This window comes from Pristiophorus japonicus, chromosome 3 (genome assembly GCF_044704955.1).
Source record: "Pristiophorus japonicus isolate sPriJap1 chromosome 3, sPriJap1.hap1, whole genome shotgun sequence".
Lineage (NCBI taxonomy): Eukaryota > Metazoa > Chordata > Chondrichthyes > Pristiophoridae > Pristiophorus > Pristiophorus japonicus.
Window position 1 is genome coordinate 62,656,821 of NC_091979.1, and position 20,537 is coordinate 62,677,357.

General features: G+C 42.6%; 1 protein-coding gene across 8 annotated transcripts in view; it reads right to left on the reverse strand.

The window, feature by feature from the left end:
- The window catches only part of LOC139259737 (speckle-type POZ protein-like A), a 270,126-nt gene extending 251,024 nt beyond the window's left edge, over positions 1-19,102 (reverse strand). For 4 of the 8 annotated variants that reach the window (XM_070875380.1, XM_070875370.1, XM_070875371.1 and 1 more), the window contains exons 1-2: positions 18,928-19,102; positions 16,664-16,781 (exon numbers count right to left, since the gene is read on the reverse strand). The gene's annotated coding sequence lies outside the window, so the exon portion shown is untranslated. Of the gene's footprint in view, positions 1-4,880; positions 4,901-5,090; positions 5,153-16,663; positions 16,782-18,927 lie in introns of those variants that run through there. The other 4 variants (XM_070875375.1, XM_070875374.1, XM_070875378.1 and 1 more) reach the window with 3 other exon arrangements.
- Between the last annotated feature and the right edge of the window lie 1,435 nt (positions 19,103-20,537).

The following is a 20,537-nucleotide window of genomic DNA, read 5'->3' on the forward strand; positions in this document are numbered from 1 at the left end:
AGGGGCCGCCCATTTAAAACTGAGATGAGGAGAAATTTCTTCTCTCAGAGGATTGTAAATCTCTGGAATTCTCTGTCCCAGAGAGTGGTCATTGAATATATTTAAGGCAGAGATAGGCAAATTTTTGAGCGAAAAAGAGATTAAAGGTTTAAGGGGAGCAGGCAGGGAAGTGGAGCCGAGTCCATGATCAGATCAGCCGTGATCTTATTGAATGGCGGAGCAGGCTCGAGGGGCCAGGTGGCCTGCTTCTGCTACTATTTCTTCTGTTCTGATATGATCATGACAGTTATAATGTTAACTGGTGGTGAGAATGCTGCCACAAAGCCAAAGGTTCACTCCCTGCTAAACAACACGTGGGAAATATATATGTGTGTGTGTGTATCTATGTATATATAATAAATAAAACCAGCATGTCCTGAAAGGCCCTGCCTAAAACATCAACTGATCTACTCACTCCACAGAAGCTCACTGACCTGCCTGTGTGTTTCCAGCACTTTATATTTTTATTGTGAATTTCCAGCTTTCTGCTCTTCGTCCTTACCTTTTACACTTTATATTTCCAGACAATTAATTGCAACTTTTATTTTACTTTTAAAATTTCAGTCTTTTTAAACTGGCAACGTTTCTGTTCTTGAACAAATAGCTTGCAAACTATCTGGTCATTATCACGTTGTGGTTTGTGGGAGCTTGCTATGTCCAAATTGGCTTCCAAGTTTCGTACATTAGAACAGTGACTGCACTTCAAAAGTACTTGATTGGCTGTAAAGCATTTTGGGACATCCTGAGGTCGTGAAAGGTGCTATATAAATGTAAGTTCTTTATTTTTCAAATATTCACTAAGATTTACATTCTGGTATCAAGATGATAAATTTCCAAAAAAGCGATTACAGTGGAGTGTGAAACTTTCATTCTCTCCCCTCCCATTTCTCACCTATCTTGATTTTCTCCTGCTTTTCATTCTACTGCTATTTCCCATACCTCGGGAGCTTCTTATCAACAAGAGCAGACATTGATGACGAGATTCAACACCGCCTCCAGTGCACCAGTGTAGCCTTCGGCCGCCTGAGGAAGAGTGTTCAAAGACGAGGCCCTCAAATCTACCACCAAGCTCATGGTCTACAGGGCTGTAGTAATGCCCGCCCTCCTGTATGGCTCAGAGACATGGACCATGTACAGTAGGCAAACGAGCCAAATGTGAGCAGAGGAAACATTACAAGGACACCCTCAAAGTCTCCCTGATAAAGTGCAACATTCCCACCGACACTTGAGAGTCCCTGGCCAAAGAGCGCCCTAAGTGGAGGAAGTGCATCCGAGAGGGCGCTGAGCACCTCAAGTCTCAATGCCGAGAGCATGCAGAAATCAAGCGCAGGCAGCGGAAAGAGCGTGCGGCAAACCAGTCCCACCCAGCCCTTCCCTCAACTATCTGTCCCACCTATGGCAGCGACTGTGACTCTCATATTGGACTGTTCAGCCACCTAAGGACTCATTTTAAGAGTGGAAGCAAGACTTCCTCGATTCCGAGGGACTGCCTATGATGATGGGATGATGTATTGAAAACAAAGCCCTCAGGCTTCACTATGCCCCACTAACAATGTGAAAATGATCAATGAAATCCAGAGGATTCCCTGCAGAGCACATTTTAGAATATGTTCACAATCACCCAAAACAAACCTCTCAGGGTTCACAAATCCACTCAATTTGTATATGCTGGGAAAAAACAAAATAAAATAAAGTCTATAATCCTCCTGTTAATTACTTAGGCATTTGGATCTATGACACAAACAAATTGAATTTTATTCAAATCAGTGAAGTTTGGATTTTCCATAACTGAACTAAGCTAGGGGTTAGGGATTGGGGAAAGAAGTAGTGGAGAGACACAAGAACATAAGAAATTGGAGCAGGAGTAGGCCATTTGGCTCCTAGAGCCTGCTCCACCATTCAATATCATGACTGATCTTCTACCCCAACTCAATTTTCTTGCACTATCCCCATATCCCTTAATATCCTATTGGTCCCTGTCTTGAATATACTCAATGACTGAACCTCCACAGCCCTCTGGGACAGAGAATTCCAAAGATTCACCACCATTTGAGTGAAGAAATTTCTAGTCTCAGTGCTAAATGGCCCTCCCTTTATTCTGAGAATGTGACCCCTGGTTCTGGACTCCCCAGCCAGGGGAAACCCCCTCCCTGCATCTACCCTGTCAACCCCCGTTAGAATTTTGTACGTTTCAATGAAATCACCTCTCATTCTGCTCAACTCTAGAGAATATAGGCCTAGTCTGCTCAACCTCTCCTCATAGGACAATTCCTGCACCCCAGGAATCAGTCTGGTGAACCTTCGTTGCACTGCCTCTATGGCAAGTATATGCTTCCTTGGGTAAGGAAACAAAAACGTTACACAATACTTCATGCGTGGTCTCACCAGGGTCCTACATAATTTCAGCCCTGTAGACCATGAGCTTGGTGGTAGATTTGAGGGCCTGGTCTTCGAACACTCTTTTCCTCAGGCGGCCAAAGGCTGCACTGGCGCACTGGAGGCGATGTTGAATCTCCGCATCAACATCTGCCTTCGTTGATAAAAAGCTCCCGAGGTATGGGAAGTAGTCCACAAATACCTGCCCTCCTGTATGGATCAGAGACACGGACGATGTACAGAAGACACCTCAAGTCGCTAGAGATATATCACCAACGATGCCTCCACAAGATCCTGCAAATCCCCTGGGAGGACAGGCACACCAACATCACTGTCCTCGGCCAGGCTAACATCCTCAGCATTGAAGCACTGACCACACTCGATCAGCTTCGCATGCCAGGCCACATAGTTCGCATGCCAGACAAGAGACTCCCTAAGCAATTACTCTATGCGGAGCTCCTTCACTGCAAACAAGCCAAAGGTGGGAAGCGGAAACATTACATGGACGCCCTCAAAGCCTCCCTGGTAAAGTGCAAGATCACCACTGACACCGGAGAGTCCCTGACCAAAGACCGCCCTAGGTGGAGAAAGTGCATCCGGGAGGGCGTTGAGCTCTTCGAATCTCAATGCCGCGAGCGTGAAGAGGTCAGGCACAGGCAGCAAAAGGAGCGTGCGGCAAATCAGTCCCACACCCCCCTTCCCCCGACGAATGTCTGTCTGTGGCTCTCGTATTGGACTGTTCAGCCACCAAAGGACTCACTTTAGGAGTGGAAGCAAGTCTTTCTCGATTCCGAGGGACTGCCTATTATGGTGATGACATAATTTCAATGAGATGTCTTTACTCTTATACTCAAATCCTCTTGTAATAAAGGCCAACATACTATTTGCTTTCTTAATTGCTTGCTGTACTTGCATGTTAACCTTCAGTGATTCGTTTACAAGGATACCCAGGTCCCTCTGAACACCAATAGTTTCCAATCTCTCGCCATTTAAAAAATACTCTGCTTTTCTATTTTTCCTACCAAAATGGCTAACTTCACATTTCTCCACATTATATTCCATTTGCCATGTTCTTGCCCACTCACTTAGCCTGTCTATATCCCCTTGAAGCCTCTTTGCATCCTCCTCACAACTTAACATTCCCAACTAGCTTTGTATCATCAGCAAACTTGTACATATTACATTTGGTTCCCCTCATCCAAATCATTGATATAGGTTGTGAATAGCTGAGGTCCAAACACTGTTCCTTGTGGTACCCCACTAGTTACAGTCTGCGAACCCAAAAATGACCCGTTTATTCCTACTGTTTTCTGTCCATTAACCACCAATCCCATGAGCCCTAATTTTGTTTAATAACCTCTTGTGTGGCACCTTATTGAATGCCTTCCAAAAATCCAAATTAATCACATCCATTATCTATTCTGCTAGTTACAACCTCAAAAATCTAACAGATTTGTCAAATATGATTTCCCTTTCATAAATCCGCCTTGACTCTGCCCAATCCTATTATTATTTTCTAAGTTCCCTGTTGACACGTTCTTAATAATAGATTCTGGCATTTTTCCTACTACTGATGTCAGACAGGGGTGAGAGGCTGCATGATCGTTTAGCAGGAAAACATGCAACAGAGCCAACATTCTGAAATGGCAAGAAACATATTGTGCATTTGCATAAGCCACTAGTTACAGTAATTTCTTGGAAAGTATTTTCGGGATTATAGCACTTGAGTTTTAAAGCACAGAACCTATCTCAGTTAAAATAAACAAACAGGCTTAATAAGCAAAGTAGTTTACGAGAAGTGGCGACATACATCTCTGTGACATTTAGAATTAATAAAATTCTTCTCTCTTTTATCTCCTGCCCCAACCCAAAAAACAGTGGAAACTGGCTGTAAGCTATTTAGAAACATTTCTTTCAAGAGAAATCTTCGTAAAATTAGTGGTGGGAGGAGGGGGCTAATACTAGAATTACTTCAAAGCATAAATATTTGAAAAAGTATACAAATGCAAAAAGCAATTCAAAACAGCTCCAGTCACACATCAACAGGATTTAGTTAGGAACCTGCACAATGGCTTGGGGAATGGGGAAGACGTTATGTTACTTACTTGGCAAAACAGTCGTTATTTTTTTTTTAAATCCTACCCTTTTTGCCAATTTTATGCCTTAAACATCCTGGTGGGAACACAGTAACACAATGAATAAGAAATTCACCCCCTACTGAATTGTCCAGGAACCAAATTGTATGCTTTACAGTGCAGTGACAGCTTGGTATGACCGGCACACAGCCACTGCATAATTCACCACAGAAACTATTAAATAATATTTGCCTTGACAAGTCATCAAATTCTAACAGATAGGAATTGAGCGAGTACAGTACTCATGTATGCGTGCTCGGTATGCTGCTTGAAAAACGTTGCACTCCACAGGTGCAAGCTGCAAGCATTTTTTTTGGATGAGGTACCCACCTGCAGATGTAAAAGATTGCTTTGCATGGTGTTTTGGGGCAAAGCAGGCCACAGTCTTCAGTGCAAACTACAGCAAAACCTTTCTATAAACTGCTTCAAATACTCAATACAAAACACTAGTACAGTTTGAAAGTGTTTTTGGTTCTCTTATTCTTCCTGTCCTTAAAACTGCAGGCTACATTTCATGGGTAACTGCAGACACACTGGTACCTTATCCAGGTGATATTCCTTATGTGCAAGTCTGAACAGTGATGTGTGGCAAGCTTACCACCAATCAATTTATTTTTCTTCAAAATCTTCCACTAAAAATTAATGAAAGGCAAAGGAGCACTATTATGGTCAACATTTTCAAAGAGTCGACTAAATGAAATGTGATTGCAGGTTCCCACCCACATTGAGTCTAATCCCATGCCTAGGCAGCGAGACGTTCAAGGCCAGATATGACTGATCATCAGTTTACGCAATTGAAGCTGGCCTGGAGACAGGATAAAATCCAGCAAACTGACTAAATAAGACACCCACTAGATTCACCAAATGCTTCAATTATTTGTTTGAAATACAGGTAGGTGAAAATAACGGAGTTAGAATTATCGTTTTAAATTAAAAGTATATTTCTCCTTTAAAAACTACGTTAGGTGTTCGGCACGTCTGATTTTCAAGTGCTGTTATACAATGCAATCTAATCCAACTGAAGTTTCTAGACAGCTTGTAAAACTCTAATAATGATCTGACTATTTCCTATTCTAATTTGGATTTTGTAAATACTTATGATAGATCACTACATTAAATTAAAATTGAGTCAAAAGAATGAAATACTGTTGTCTAACAGTATGCAATGAACCTTTCTAAATAGGTGTGTAGTTAACAGTGACAGTGTGATTAGTCGAACAAGCAAAATAGAACTCTTAACATTAACTGAAGTACTACTCCTTTCAGGTTATTGATAACAGAATGACCAATATTATAATTCTAGCACTCAAAATGTCAAATTAACAATACTCCTTTGATAAATTAATGTAAAAACTTTAAGGTTTTTAATCACTACTCATCATGGAAGAGTCTGAATCAACTCCCGATACACTCAAGAAATACCAACAACTTGTATTTATATAGCATCTTAAATATAGTAAAATGTCCCAAGGCACTTCACAGGAGGGTTATCAAACAAAATTTGACACCGTGCTACAAAAGGAGATATTAGGGCAGAAGAGAGGTAGGTTTTAAGAAGCATCTTAAAGGAGGGAGAAGTAGAGGGGCAGAGGGGTTTAGAGAGGGGATTCCACAGCTTAGGATCTTAGCACTGGAGGCATGGCCGACAATGGTGGAACGATTAAAATCAGGAATGCACGAGGCCAAAATTGGAGGAGCGCAGAGATCTTGGAGGATGGTAGAGTTGGAGAAGGTTACAGAGATAGGGAGGGGTGAAGCCATGGAGGGATTTGAAAACAAGAACACCTGTCTCCCCCCCCCCCCCCCCCGCCCAAGGATCTATCCTCGGCCCCCTCCTATTGTATATCATCTGAAAACACAACGCATGGTTTCACATTTACGCTGACGACATCCAGCACTACCGCACCAGCACCTCTCTTGTTCCCTCCACTGTCTCTAAATTGTCACACTGCTTGTCTAACATCCAGTACTGGATAAGCAGAAACTTCCTCCAACTAGATATTGAGAAAATCGAAGCCAGTGTCTTCGGTCCAGGCACAAACTCCACTCCTTTGCCACCGGCTCCACCCCTTTCCCCTAGTAACTGTCTGAGGCTGAACCAGACTAGTTCTTGGTGTAGTATTTGATCCAAGATGAACTTCCAACCACATATCTGCGCCATCACCAATACCGCCTATTTCCACCTCCATAACATCGCCGTATTCTGTTCCCGCTTCAGCTCATCCGTGCCTTTGGTACCTCTAGACTTGACTATTCCAACGCACACCTGGACAGCCTCCCATCTTCCACCCTCCATAAACTTAAGCTCATCCAAAAATCTGCTGCCAGTATCCTAACTCACACCAAGTCTCATTTACCAATCACCCCTGTGCTTGCTGACATACATTGGCTCCCAGTTAAGCAACGCCTTGATTTTAACATTCTCATCCTTGACATTCTGGAGGTTAAGAAGTGGAGAGCCACATAATTTAGAAACAGTTTATGTTGGATTACCATAACTCAGTACAGCAGGAGTCATTTTAAATTATTGGGAAAACTGAGAAAGCAGGAATATAAAAATTTTGGTAGGCCCACAAAACAAAAATAGAAACATGTCTCATGATCCAAGCCACTAACAGTGGAACCTTGGGGGTGGTGGTGGGGCAGAGAAAGAAACAATCCCACAGGATTTAAAAGCATCATATTTCAAAATAAGCTACCTCATTAAAAAAACAATTCTCTCTGCATACTACAGTGCCATAAAAAAAAAATCAGAAACAATAAAATGCTGGAAACATTTTGCAGGTCATTCAGCATCGGTGGCGAGAACCGATGCATTAAGGTTACAGATGTAGACCCTTCAGAACTGGAAGTAATTACTGATAAAAAAGCATTTAAAAATGGAACAAAGAGAAGAGGAAGGGAACCACACATGCAAACATGTATACAGCATGCAGGGGGAAAGAGAGGCAGAAAGAGTGCTTAAATGGAAAACAGGTGATGATTAAATATTAATGAGACAATCGGAAGCATAATGAGAGAAATTAAAGACATATATGAGACACACATAAAACTTGTGAATAGATGAGACAAAGGGTGGCAGTGAGGGAATAAGGCAGGTAGAAGTAGAAGCAGGAAGAACTGGCAAAGGCAGGAGCCTGCATTTTTCTTCTTCCAGGTCAGCAGCAAGGAACAGACTGCCCCGCCAGCAATCTGTCCTGACTGAGGGCCCATAACCCCAAGTGCCAACACATTTCTCCGTCCACAAAACACTAACTCACTCATCCCACACTGCCAACATCTACAGAGAGAAAGTGGAAGCTAACGTTAAGGTCTGACGTTATTACATAGAAACCTAGAAAATAGGTGCAGGAGCAGGCCATTCGGCCCTTCGAGCCTGCACCACCATTCAATATGATCATGGCTGATCATGCAACTTCAGTACCGCATTCCCGCTTTCTCTCCATAATCCCTTGATCCCTCTAATCGCAAGGGCCACATCTAACACCCTTTTGAATATATCTAACGAACTGGCCTCAACAACGTTCTGTAGTAGAGAATTCCACAGGTTCACAATTCTTTGAGTGAAGAAGTTTCTCCTCATCTCGGTCCTAAATGGCTTATCCCTTATCCTTAAGATTGTGACCCCTGGGTTCTAGACTTCCCCAACATCGGGAACATTCTTCCTGTATCTAACCTGTCCAGTCCCGTCAGAATTTTATATGTTTCTATGAGATCCCCTCTCATTCTTCTAAATTCCAGTGAACATCACAGAAATAGGCCAACCAGTCCATGCCGGCATTAAAAACAAATAGTCCATAGTGTTGCAAAGTGCCCAAGAGAAAAATAAGCTGCTGTTTCTCAAGTTTGTGTTCAGCTTCAGTACAGCGGTGCAAAAGGCCAAAGACAGAAAGGTCACATGGGGACAAGGATTTGAAGTGGCAAGTAAGATGGCGCTCAGGGTCACACATGCAGATAGAACAGAGGAGTTCGGGAATATCAAGGAGACTGCACCGTGAGCATTAGATGCAGTACTCTAGGTTGAAGGAAGTACATATAAATCGGTGTCGGGAACTCTGAATAGTGGTGTGAGAGGAGGTCAATAGACAGGTGCTGCAATAGGAATATAGCAGGACAAGGACAACAGGTGTTAGGGATGGTGGAAAAGCAAACCAGGGCATCACAGAGGGAATGGTCCCATTGGAAAACAGAAAAAGAGGGGAGGATGTGTTTGGTGGTGGAATCAGTTTGGAAGTCATGACAATGTGGAAAATGATCTGTTGAATGTGGGGTCTGATGGGGTGGAAGGCAAGGACAAGGACAAGGAATACTCCATCACTGTTTAAGAGTGAGGGCCAAAGGGTGATAGTAGAAGAAAGCAAGAAAATAACTTGCATTTATAACACCTTTCAACGTCCTTGGGACATTCCAAAGGGGCATTCCAAAGCACTTTTGAAGTGCTATTACTGCTGTAATGTAGGGAAACACAACAGCTACTTTATTCCTACAAACAGCAACAAAATAATCTGGGTTTTTTTTTTAGTGGTGTTGGTTGAAGGATAAATGTTGGCCAAGATACCAGGAGAACTTACTTCCTTGCTCTTCTTCAAATAATGCCAGAGAATCTTTAATGTCCAGCCAAGAGAGCAGATAGCATTTTGACTCAACATCTCATCTGAAAGACTGCACCTCCAACATCACCTTCCTACTCTGAAGTTTGGGAAATAGATATCGGTCAATCGCAGCATAGAAAAATCCTCAGCTAAGGAAAAAGGAGGACACTTCAAAAGTTCTAATGTGGAAGGGGCCCTCACCAGAGCAAATGAGATGAAGACAGACAAACTGGAAGAAAAATGGAGAAGAATGGGAAGAAGAATAATCCAGTGGGAGTCATGAGCTTGTATTAGTATTTCAAGATAGAGAAAGCAGTCCAGGAAAAGAGAAGAGTCAGAGATGGGGCATGTAAAGGGAAGGGGAAACTTAAAGCATAGTTAAGAAGTTCTGTAGATTTCTGGGGACGAAGGCCAGAGGGGGATCAGAGGGCTCGTTGGTTGGGGGGTGGGGGGGTGGAAGAGTTGACGAGGCTGGAATGCTGGATCCAACAGGTAAGTGGAAAGGCACTTCTGTCATGGATCCAGCAATCCACGTCACTCGTTCGCCGGCGGGTTCGCCAAGACCTGGGAAACCCACCCACCTTCAGTTAAATTTAAAATGGAGATTCAAAATGAGCACGCAGCCTCATTACAATATTTAAAGTGCCAACCCGCCTCCTGGGAGCGGGTTAGCCGCCTACCCTCTCCCCATCCAGCCTCCATTAAAACCGGGAGGTGGAGTTGGGATTCAGATTTATTTATTTTTAAATTTAAACCTCCCAAACCCACCCATTTTTGGAGGATAAAATCCCCCCCCCCCCCAATGAGTTTGGAGGCCTGGGGAAGGGAGAGAGAAGGAAGTCAGTACCCAAATGGGAAAGGATGACTTAATATTCAGTTGTGTGTTTGTGATCCAAGGGAGATAGGAGGAGTTGTTAGAGAGTTGTTTTTTAACTGTAGCTACAGAAACCGTAACAGGCTCGGCACTACAACAACAACTCGTATTATACAACAACAACTTGCATTTATACAGCGCCTTTAATGCTGTAAAACATCGTGTGGACATAAGGTGGGCAGGGTGATAGTGGAGCGGTGGGCAGTGAATAGGGTGAATGGATTGGACGTCACCATAACCTAGGTCGGTGATTGGAGCGTGGGCAGGTACAGCAGGAGTGGCGAGGTCGGGGCGAAGGAGCAGCGAGAGATTGTAGAGCGACATGATCGGGGCCCAGGAGAGGTATGAGTTCGGGGCCCAGAAGAGGTGAGGGCCCAGAGGTAGCACGGGCCAGTCCACACTGCGATGTATGCCCGCACTGGGTCCGTGCAGCAGAGCAGGTCTCCAGTTGCCTTGGTTAATCCTTGCCACTGGACCAAGACCGAGCTCTGTCAAGCCCGTGTGGTGGCTGATGTGCAACAGCCACCACACGCTAAAAAAATTCACGCACAGGCATCTTCCACCCTTCAACATTAGTTCGGGATCTGGAATATTAGGTAGGTCCTTCACCATATTATCCGCCATATTAACCCAAATTACAACTTCATCTTGAGCTTTTGTTTTAGTCACAAAGAGTAGCTGAGGCAAACAGCATAGATGCATTCAAGGAGAAGATAGCTAAACACATGAAATAGAAAGGAATAGAAGGTTATGCTGATAAGGTTAGGTGAAGATGGGTGTGAGGAGGCCCATGTAGCACAAACACCGGCATGGACTTGTTGGGTGAAATGGCTTGTTTCTGTGCAGTACAGTCCATGTAGTTCTAATTAGGTTTCTTGTGAAGTACTATATGAAATATTCACTACCTTTGATGCTGTCCATAAAGTGCATGTTGAAAACCTTGATTTTTTTTTTAAACCCCTCTCCTCTGTAGCCAATCAAATGCTTTTAAGAAATATATATATTTTGACCCACCACCCCAAAAAGGTTAATTAAAAAAAAATCAATTCCAAAGAATAAAGCCACTTAGTGCTCTATTCCCCCATACTCCATCTAATGTCCCTGCCTGGTTTCCTGTTCCTATCTCAACATTCTCACATGTAGGCAACCTCAGCAATTTACTCCAACAAAGAAGGTGACACCACAGGTGCCCATTGCTGTTTATGGGAACTTAATGTGTGCAAATCGGCTGCCGCATTTCTTACATTACAATAGTGACTACACCTCAAAAATACTTCAATTGGCTGTAAAGTGCTTTGGGACGTCTCGAGGTTGTGAAAGGTGTTTTATATATATGCAAGTTCTTTTTTTTCTCTCTATTAGTGACAGAGCTACATTTGAGAAGTGCAACCAAGTTCTGCCTAATCTTTTATCATAAATGAAAGATCAGAAGTGCACCATCAATATTGTAAGACATTCAAAGAGGAGATCAGTAGGGTTCAGGCCAAATTTGTACCCTTAAAGAAAAAGGGTGGGACTAACAAATTTAGAGCTACCTGGATGTCAAGGGACATACAGGGTAGGATAAAGAAAAAAAAGGGAAGCTTATGACAGATACCGAGGGCTAAATACTGCAGTCTCTAGGAGGAGTATAGAAAGTCCAGGGGTGAAGTCAATAGGGATATTAGGAAAGCAGAGAGAGCATGAAAAATTCTTGGCAAGTAAAATCAATGAAAATATATACATAAAACATATTTGAGTTAAGAGCAAGATGATAACTAAAGAAAGGGTTGAGCTTATTAGAGACCATGAGGGAAATGTGTGTGTGGAGACGGAAGATGTGGGTATGGTTCTTAATGAATACTTTGTCTCGGTTTTCACAAAAGAGAGGGGCGATGCAGACACTGCTATCGAGGAGGAGCAGTGTGAAATATTAGATGAAATAAAGAGAGAGAGAGGAGGTATTAAGTGGTTTAGCAGCTTTGAAAGTGGGTAAGTTCCCAGGCTCGGATGAAACGTATCCCAGGCTATTAAGCAAAAGTAAAAGAGGAAATAGCAGCGGATTTCACCATCATTTTCCAATCCTCTCTGGCTTCAGGTGTGGTGCCAGAAGACTCGAGGACTGCTAATGTGGTACCTTTGTCTAAGAAGGGAGAAAGGGATCAACCGAGTAATTACAGGCCAGTCAGCCTAACCTCAGTTGTGGGAAAATTACTGGAAAAAAATCTGAAGGACAGGATAAATTTACATTTAGAAAGACACAGATTAATCAGGGACAGTCAGCATGGATTTGTTAAGGGAAGGTTCTGTCTGACAAACTTGATTAAATTTTCGAGGAGGTAACCAGGAGGGTTGATGAGGGCAGTGCGTATGATGTAGTGTATATGGATTTTAGCAAAGCTTTCGATAAGGTCCCACATGACAGACTGGTCACAAAAGTGATAGCCCTTGGGATCCAGGGCAAAGTGGCAAGTTGGATCCAAAATTGGCTCAGAGGCAGGAAGCAAAGGGTAATGGTTGATGGGTGTTTTTGTGACTGAAAGAATGTTTCCAATGGGGTTCCACAGGGCTCAGTACTGGATCCCTTGCTTTTTGTAGTATACATCAATGATCTAGACTTGAATATAGGGGGTAATGATTAAGAAGCTTGCAGATGATACAAATATAGGCTGTGTGGTTGATGAAGAAGAAGAAAGCTGCGGACTGCAGGAAGATATCAATCAACTGGTCAGGTAGGCAGAACAGCGGCAAATGGAATTTAATCCAGAGAAGTGTGAGGTCCCTTTGTTCCAGGTCCCAGGTCCCTTTGTTCCTCTACATTTCTCAATGTCCTACCATTTAATGTGTATTCCCTTTCCTTGATAGCCCTCCCCAAATGCATTACCTCACACTTCTCTGGATTAAATTCCATTTGCCGCTGTTCTGCCTACCTGACCAGTTGATTGATATCTTCCTGCAGTCCGCAGCTTTCTTCTTCTTCATCAACCACACAGCCTATTTTTGTATCATCTGCAAACTTCTTAATCATACCCCCTATATTCAAGTCCCTGAAGGTAGCAGGCCAAGTGGATAAGGTGGTTAAGAAGGCATATGGAATGCTTGCCTTTATTAGCCAAGACATAGAATATAAGAGCAAGTGAGTTATGCTTGAACTGTATAAAACACTGGTTAGGCCACAGTTGGAGTTCTGCATGTAGTTCTAGTCACCACATTACAGGAAGGACATGATGGCACTAGCGAGGGTACAGAGGAGATTTACGAGGATGTTGCCGGGTGTGGAGAATCTTAGCTATGAGGACAGATTGGATAGGCTGGGTTTGTTTTCCTTGGAACAGAGGAGGATGAAGAGAGACTTCATTGAGGTGTATAAAATTATAAGGGGCCTAGATATAGTGGATAGAAAGGGCCTATTTCCCTTAGCAGAGGGGTCAACAACCAGGGGGCATAAATTTAAAGTAATTGGTAGACGGTTTAGAGGGGATTTGAGGGAAAATTTCTTCACGCAAAGGGTTGTAGGGGTCTGGAACTCACTGCCTGAAAGGATGATAGAGGCAGAAACCCTCACCACATTTAAAAAGCACTTGGATGTGCACGTGAAGTACCGTAACCTAAAGCTGGAAAGTGGGATTTGCCTGGATAGCCTCTTGTTGGCCGGCGCGAACACGATGGGCCGAAATGGCCTCCTTCCGTGTTGTAAACTTCAATGATTCTATGATAATACTCTTAACCATTTGTGAAAAATTCTTTTCATGTTTTAATTGCAAGTGGGAATTCATTTTATAGATCACAGAATTTTGTCTGTAAGTTCAATATGGTGAACTATGTATTCAAAACCTTGGCAAATGCCAATCTGATTATTTAAAGACAATATATCGGTCCTCCCAGCCTTAAAGGGATCAGATGTGAATCATATCAAGGAAGAAACATGCTGTGTTTCACATCAATAATTTTCATAGGTTCCAAGTTTCTGGTCAGATTTAGTTCGGGAATCAGCAGAGCTGCCATCTTTATCTGTAACATTTTATAATGCACTTCTGGCATTTTTCCCCCAAGAAATTAGTTACTGGTCGTAATTCATAGGTTTCAGAGTTCACACACATCAGAAGAATTTTTCACACTTCAGAATTATAGGGTGGTGGCACAAAAATTGAGCGCTCATGATGCATCACATGACTGGTCACTACCACAGTTTCACATCACATACCTCCAATAAATTAATGTCAATGGAGCTGTGCTTTTATAAAAATAAAGAAAAATCAAAAGGTTTAAAGCAATACAAAAATAATCAAATGCAAAATGCAAAAAGAAGCTGCTCGCATGCACTATTGCATTCACTCAAAATATCAATTGATCGATACCAAAATCAGGAGTTAGCCTGTGTTTTTATGCACTTATCATCACACTCAGGAGGAGGAATCTATTTGTCTCAGTCAGAGCCAATTACTACTGTACAGGTGCAGCATCCCGAATCTGGAACCCTCAGGATCGAGGCCGTTCTGGATTTTGCGTTTTGCCGGATTTTGGAACGTCTTTCTGACGTCATGAATCCGGAAACACCCGAGCCCAGCTTTGGGCATTTCCGGATTTCAGAATGTCAGAAAGGGGGGTATCTGCCGAAGAGTTTTTCAGGCTGTCCGGGGCCGTCCCCGCCGAGGGGGGTGGTCGGGCCGGCAAGGAGACCCCGAGGCAAGGGCAGCGAGGCAACGAGGCGAGGTCCCGAGGTCGGGCAGCGGCAGGGCCCCCCCCCCCCCGAGGTCAGGCAGGGTATTCCAGTCCGGATTCCAGAATATTTTACGGATTCCGGACGCTGCACCTGTAGTAGACACAGATGTACATAAATAATGGCCCAGAAATTGCGGTTGGAGGCTTCCTGCGGGCAGATGCCTCTGATCGATACTTTTTTTTAACGAAAGTACCCGGTGGTCCCGGAGGAACGTAGACTTGCATTCCAAGGCCTGGCTGCGCAGTCCAGCGTATGGGCCCACCTATTCCATGTGCAGCCTGAGTTCACGCGGGCCGGTCCAAACAATTAAAATGGCGTATCCCCATTCACAGTAATGGTGATCTCCGTTTGTACATATCACCATCACCAAAAACACAAACATTTTAAATAAATAAGAAAAACACTTCACATATTTAAAATTAATTGAAATTGAATTTAATTAAATGTTTTGGACAGAAAATTTTCAATCTGTTTTAATACAGGTAAAAATAAACTTATCTTAATGGACAGGATTCTTAATATAAAAATTATTGATAAAATTTTATTTTTCTATCTTTTAAAACTCATACGCTGGTAAAAGCAAGCCTTATGCTTGCTAGGCATAAGAATTGGAAGGACATTCGCTGTGCAAAAGTTGGGTAAATAATCCAAATCTCTGCCCCGATAAGGGCCTTCTCCCGGGGATGCATTGAAACAGTCAAAATACATTGGGCTGAAAATTGGGGCTTCACCGGGTATGTACGAAGCGCGCACAGACCCGACGAGGTCTCGCAAAAGCCAGTACTCGGGGCACAATGCACATGTGCTGAAAATCGGCTTTTCCGATCTGTCAAAATTTCTTGAGACAGATCGAACGCATCCCTGCAGGAAGTACATCTGCGGGAGAGATTGGGCTATTTGCTCAACTCATGCCCAGTGAATGTCCTTCAAACTTTTACGCCTAGTAAAAGCAGGTGCATACCTTACTTTTACCAGCGTAACACTTTCAAAACATTAAAAATTTAATGTAATTATTGATTTTTATGTTAAAAGCCCTGTCCATTAAGGTAAGTTTATTTTTAACCCTATGAAGACACTTTTCAAAAAAAATTCCAAAAAATATATTTGTTTCTAAAATATTTACTTTCAATTAATTTTAAATATGCAAGGTTTTCTTTTATTTATTGTGCTGTGTTTTAGGGGGTTATTCTCATTTATAGTAATGGGCACTCGTATCAATGAGAATACATATAGGCTCTGGCAAGCGATGTATCTGAAGGAGTTATGGAGGAGGGAAAAAAAATGCTGGTTTCAAAATGTAGTAATTGATAGGATCAAGATCAAAGTGCACGTAGGCGTCATCTTGGGACTTCGTTTTACCATCATTTTTCCACTTGTGAGCGGTCAGGATTATGCCTCAAAGATTAAGCAGAGATAACAGCCGATGTCCATCTAAACTCTTCAAGGTGACCCCAAATCAACTTGTGGAACTTGTTCCAGAAAAGCATTAAAAAATACCAGATGGGTACAGAACTTTAGTAAATGTGTTCCACGTTCACTTCCAGATGATCCACTGTTTTCTCAAAGTAGATCTCGGAGTGGCAAAATCACTACCATCATGACTCCACCATTAACAATTTGCCATAATAAATTATTTTAATGTCCTCCGTACTCAAATTCTTCAAAAATGAATTGAATGATTTTTCTAACTAGCTCTGCTATTATTGACATAGTTGGAACAAACACCTCTATATTTCAGCTTACCTACATTCTAGCTCCTTCTACACGGACATCTATGACTACTAATATCCCTTCCAGAGGGATTAGATCAAGCAGTTGGTTAACAGCCAAATCATTTTATACAGATCATGCAACAATTTTTGTTGCTTCATTTAAAATATAATCATATTCAAGTTTGTATTCGCTCTCTCAGTAACTGACACTTCTCGTTGTAGATTTTCCTTACCTTCCTGTAAATGTTATCTTCCTCTGTTGTTTCTCTAAAACAGACCGCTTGAACTGAGGCCTACTGATAACTCCTGTTCAAACAGCCCCATTGTGGTCACAGTTTCCTCCCCACTTTACTGCAAGTAAAATTAAAACAGTTGGAAACGGTAGACATTGGTGGGCAGTAGGAAACTATTCTATAATGCTGCAGAGAACAATACAGCAGGGTTTATGTTACCCATTTATAATTTTGAAAAAGGTGACCAAGGATAGATTCCAGAAACCCACAGAACACAACAGAACCAAAGGCTACCTCCCTAGCAACTTCCAAACATTATTCAAGTTGCATCACATCACTAGATAACATACAATTTCCAATGCTATTTTGTAAATAACAAGAGCAAATTACTAGACCACAATAGAATCAAATGATTCATACACATTTGTGAAGTGTGTGGAAATGTTTGACTGCAAGCACTCATTGGAACCTCAAAACTAAAAGACAGATTAACTCACTGCCTGGTACTGATCTTTTATTAAAGCTGGTTAATTTTCCCAATTAAAGATGATTATATTGAAAGGATGATAACATTTAATTGTAATGTTTCAAACTGACAAAAATAAATGGTTTTCGAGGAAAAGGTCAACAGAACCTCAAGATCAGGTTACATATGCATACATACACATAGATGTTTTTTTTCTGACTTATTTTTTCAGGACAACCATTAAAATTTTCTAATGTGGGTCTCTCATACTATTGACTAGTATTCTTTCATTTTTAAATATTTATATAAATAACCACAGATTTAAATGAAAACACTCAGAACAAACTGCCACCTCTCCCAACATACACAGGGGGAAAAAAAACAAATCTCAAGGCCAGTTTTTTTTCTTATTCACTCTCAGGATATGAGCATCACTAGCAAGGCCTGCATTTATCTAGTCGTCCCTAGTTGCCCAGGTTTGAGACAATTGAGTGGCTTGCACGGCCACTTCAAAGTGAACAATAGCAATCCAATAGATATATTTTAAGAGTTAACCCCATTGTGTGGGGCTGCAGTCACGTATAAGCCAGACCAGGTAAGGCCAGATTTCCTTCCCGAAAGGACAATAGTGGTCCAACAGATTGAAGGTCCATCAAATTCTCCCCCATGGTGCAATCCTCAAAAATAATAGGCTAAAGTGAGCAAACGTTTTGCCGTTAAGCATATTTGATGGTCTATTTCTTTAAATCCCCACGTATCAGAGCATCAAGTAATAGACTACGCTACACTAAGTGGCTTGTTTAGATAGAGATAAGTTACACATCAGTTTCTACAGCTGTGTTATTTGCTTGGCAATGTGTGCCATATAAACATGGAAAAGAAGAAACTGAAAACAGAACATAAACACCTCATCAGCTGGCCTCACACCTACACCAGCTTTACCTGGCAGCAAAGAACTTCCTTTTGAGATTCAAAAGGTCCAATCAGACAACAGGACTTTTGTTTTCACTGTTCAATTGGATATGCAAATCCATAGCCATTCCCACAAGCTGGCTGCCAGATTATATTGGTACAGTGACATTACAGAGTTTGGTCACTCAATGAACATTGATTCCCATTAGATATCGGTTTATAAAGACGTAATGTGACAACAGCACAAGGGAAGCCTGATTGAGGCTTTACAACCTTTACTTGCTATGCTGCATCACTTCAGTCACAAACCCCTACGTGCATCAGAAACACTGCACAGTTCAAATATTTTCAACTACATGGAACTTCTTCAAAAAGAAGTCAGTGTCTAGGAGGAGGAGGAGGGGGGGGGGGGAGGAGAGAATTACATACTGGAGCAAATATTAAATTTTGGTCAGCTCTGTAACACAGTCCAGCTGGGCCAAAGGGTGAGGAATCTACCCTCTAAATCTCTTTGTTCGTCGCTATCCAATCGCCTCAGGAAGCCCTAAATAAAGGTTTGGAGCTGGTGTGTGTGTGTGACCCAGAGACAAGGATGGTGCCACTTGCTGTTGAAGCTGCCACAAATGACCAACAACAACACAAGCCCTGGCTGTGAAACATCATCACAGGCTTCACACACACAATTTTTAGTCAAACAACAGTTAATATTCTCGACTGGCCTCCGAGCCTTTTTAATCCGACAGTTTACATTCTCCTCCGAAGCCAGAAGGTTTTTTTTCCTCAAAAATATCTGACGCTTATTGAAGATGAAAGCGAAGAGGGGACCAAAAATAGAGAGAGAGAGCGCCCAAGAAGGGGCAGAAAGGAGCCGGGTTTGCATCATTACCTGCCGCTTTGTGAAGTTTCCCCCACTCCCATTTATCCGGGGGTCGCGGTCTGCGGGCGCTTTAGGGCCCAAAATTAAAAAAAACACTTTAGTACCAAATTTTTTTTTAAAACAACAAAAAAAACGGAAGCCCCTGACCCACTACTTAAAGTCTCTCTTTTATACCCCCCCCCCACCCGCCCCACCCCCGCGGGGCCGCCGGAGCCACACAGGCACCGAGTGGACTCCCCGGTAATAGCGTCCGCGGCCGCCGCACAACTTCAGCCTTTCAACTGTTTGCGGCGATCGGCCGCCGCTCGGCTCGGCTCCCTTCGTCACCGCTCGGTAACTTCCGGCAGCTCCGGCCCCCGTCGCTCGGCTCCCTTCGTCAGCGCTCGGTAACTTCCGGAAGCTCCGGCCCCCTCGGCTCGGCTCCGTTCGTCACCGCTCGGCAACTTCCGGAAGCTCCGGCCCCCGCCGCTCGTCCAACCAGCTGTCAATCAAAGAGCTCTGGCCTCCCTGGAAGTACATTCAAGACATTGCAGGAAGTACAGTGGTGGGAATATTTTTTTAAAGCAGAAAATGCTGGAAATGCTCAGCAGGTCAGGCAGCACCTGTGTGGGAGAGAGAGAAACAAAGTCAACGTTTCATGTCGATGACCTTCTGTCAGAACTGGAAAATGTAATAGATTTGAAGCAAGTGCAGAGGCAAGGAAGGGCAGGGAGAATAAAAGGGAATAAAATATTCTGACAAAGGGTCATCGACCTGAAACGTTAACTCTGTTTCTCCACAGATGCTGCCTGACCCACTGAGATTTCCCAAATTTTCTGTTTTTATATCAGATTCCAACATCCGCAGTAATTTGCTTTTGGACAAAAGGGAAGGTCTGTGATGGGGCGGAAGGCAGGAGTGATAAAATGACAAAAGGTATGATAGTACAAAGCAAATAGGGGTGGTAATGGGAAAAGTAAAGAAACAAAAGATAAGTCTAGAAGAGGTGTAACTGGGAATAGCAGAATCATCAACAGTTGCCATCTGAAAAGGTTGGGGCAGAGGTTACGCTCTGAAATTGTTGAACTCGATGTTGAGTCCAGAAGGCTGTAAAGTGCCTAATCAAAAGATGAGGTGCTGTTCCTCGAGCTTATGTTGAGCTTCGTTGGAACTGTGTAAGAAGCTGAGGATGATGAGATCAGAGTGGGTGTGGAGCGGAGAATTAAAGTGACAGGCAACCGAAAGCTCGGGGTCACGCTTACAGACTGAACGGAGATGTTCCGCAAAGCAGTCTGACCTTTTATAATTAAAATGAATGCCAATTATTGAAAATGTAGCAAATAAGAGTTTCAAAAAGATTCAATTCCAAATTAAAGGACATTTGTCAATGTCAAATTGTTTTGCCTTATAACACTCCTGTGAAGCACATTGCGATGTTTTACTATGTTAAAGGCGCAATATAAATACAAGTTGTTGACATTTGAGGAATGAGATTTATGCTCAGAAAAAGTAAGACAGATTCCAAATTTATGATTGCTTCCCAGATGGTTCCGAGAGTCTATTCAGCAATCAGCTGAGCTATACAGGCTAGGAGGTTACAGGTTTGAGCCCTGGTCTTTGGTGAGTTCATGAGATCTTAT